Below are 2884 nucleotides of genomic sequence, written 5' to 3'. Positions count from 1 at the left end.
AACCAATGGGATTCCAAGTGTATGTCACATGATTTACAAAACTACGGCAAAAGAGAAGCTTATGGAGGCGGTCCGCAGCATAGACATATATAGATAGACACCGCATTCACTCTGTTGCCCAGTCGACACGATACGTTTGCGCGTACGCCATATTGCGAGTGGCAAAAGTGCCATTTAAACTAATAAAGTTTCTGATGAAAAAACAATAACGTTTTAAACAGTATCGTTTATATACAACAGATTTTGGCAAATCGTTTAAATGCAATTATTTATACCCATTCATACACTAATAATGACAATTATTAAATAATAATATTAATTATTATTATTATTATTAATAATAATAAATAATTCCTCCCATATAAGTAACATTTCTCGGACTGCCTTCTTCCATCTCCGAAACATTTCTAGACTTTGTCCTGTTCTTATGCAAAACAGTACTGAAGTATTGGTTAATGCCCTAGACACCTCACGTATTACTGTAATGTTATTCTATCTGGCATCCCACAAAAACTTATCCATCGCTTACAACTTCTTCAAAATTCTGCTGCCAGGATAATAACCTGCTGTTCTAAATCCACTTAACATATTACACCTATTCTTTCTCAACTTCACTGGCTCCCTGTTAACTACAGAATACAATACAAAATACTGCTCTTAACATTTAAAGCTCTCCACAACCTCACTGATCTCCAACAGACTTACACTCCTCTCGCTCACTCAGATCTTCATCTGCAGCTCTACTTTCTGTACCGCACATCAAACTCTGTGCTATGGGAACTCAAGCGTCTGCCATAGTGCTCCTCAATGCTGGAACTCTCTTCCCTCTCAAATACGTCAGCTCGATTCAATAAAACTTTTTAAAACTACCCTCAAAACTTATCTTTCAAACTGGCATACCAATTGTGAATTTTGCACTGTTACTGCCAATTATCTTCATGTGTCTTTCTTTTAACAGTGAAATGATACACTCAAAGACAAAAATAAACAATTTCATTGTATACAAGTTGGCTTAATAATTTCTGAAAACATTTCACTTATTCCTCTCTCAATCTCTCTCTCACACACACACACGTGCACACGCACACACACAATGTGGTTACTTAAATATATACAGGATAGGATCTAAAATCCTTGAAACAGAACTGTCTTACATAGCTTTTTCCGTGTGTTGCCACTCTGTAATTTGAGAGTATTCAGTCTGGCAGTATGGTGCAGCCTTAGTTTGTGGAAGTCAGACACAACTAAAGACATGAGCATAAAATGATGGTTGTCAATTTCAAACTGTGTTTCCTAAATGTGCTCCTTGAGAAAAAACATATCATCTGAACCAATCTCAGCCTGAACAAACTGACTGATCAAAGATACACTGACAGCTTGCCCTAATGTCGACTGTCGGATAACACGCTCAGCTACTTTGACCACCTTGACTGGACCCTCAGAAGGAATCATCACATCTCCTTTGTTTTTTTAATGTGAGCAAGTGGTAGCTTTGATCATATGATGCCGGTACAGCATCTGTTACCAAACTAGCACGGCACACATCACAGGACAGCTTTCCCAAAATCCCATTTAAGGGCAACCTTCCACTGCTTCCTGAGTTGGATTTCTTTGGGAAACTTTCAAAGTTTGAGAAATGTTAACAGCTAACAACAATCTACATAGTTAGTGACTAAATACGTTTAACCAAAACGTTGTTTGGAGGCTCACTTGAGCACATAAATGCATAGCTTTGCTAGCTTAGCCTGGCGTAGCTAAAGTTAAGATTATAAAACAGGATTTTCTAATGGCCAAATATAACCAAAACAATTGTTCAGCTTTACCTATGAAATGTAATCCCTGTGATGTGGTTTGGAGCGTACAGCGGTTTGTACAATCCCAAGCAGCACATGCGTGAGGCATCTTATCCATTACTTCACTCCACAGCAGTGCCACTCACAATATGGTGGCGATGTTGATGTAAAATGCTGCTGGTCATGAGGCGTCTAGTAATTCTATGTCTATATTCCGCAGTGTCACTACCCGATGTCAAGACTGTAGCATGCACAATAGCTGCAGACCTCCAGAGCGTCACACTGTTGAGGAGGTTGTCACTTTATATTATATGTCAGAGGTTTTGGCTACCTCTGCAATAAATACAGTAGCACTAAAGTTCCCGTGCTATTAACCTACGCAGTCTGTTTATCTTAAGTTTAAAATACTGGATGGCTGTAAACGTACTTAACCTCAGTTACGCGCTTGATTCGAAATGAAAATGGTTGAATAATACAATGTTTTTTTTTCATGGACTTTTGTTTCAAATGCTGGTTTGTCAATGCAAATTTTAAATGTTTAATGCAACATTTTACATTTTTTTAATCTTCAGTTTAATTGAAATAATTGATTTATATTTATATTTGTAAAATATCTGATCAAAAAACTCTGTAACATTATTCTATATTCTCATTTTTAAACAGAAGAGAAAGCTAGTCTCATTTTCCATTGTGAAGAGAAGACGTTGAGCTGCAGGTTTGAAAGGCCGTGTGGCAGTAAGAAAGCTATTGCTATAATGGCCTAAAGTTTTAAGTTTGAGAACACCCCAATTTTTCCCTGTTTTGTTAAACTTCATGCAATTTAATGTCACAATGTACTCTGAAATGAAAGTATAAAAAGTGAGACTTACTTACTTTGAACACTGCTATGCTGTGCTTGAATGCAGGCGCCTATCCTGTAAGCTATTGACTTTTAGATGCTTATCTTCCTATTCTGCTGTAATTTTGGTTCTGTCAAACCTGCTCTTCTCCCAGTTCCCTTTAGTTTTCAAGTTTCTTTTGATGATGTAGGAAACGGTACTCACTGAACCTTGGCTTTCTTTTAAAAGTCTATAAAGAAAAGATCAACACTT

This window comes from Erpetoichthys calabaricus, chromosome 1 (genome assembly GCF_900747795.2).
Source record: "Erpetoichthys calabaricus chromosome 1, fErpCal1.3, whole genome shotgun sequence".
Lineage (NCBI taxonomy): Eukaryota > Metazoa > Chordata > Cladistia > Polypteriformes > Polypteridae > Erpetoichthys > Erpetoichthys calabaricus.
Note: the sequence above shows the minus strand (reverse complement) of the source record.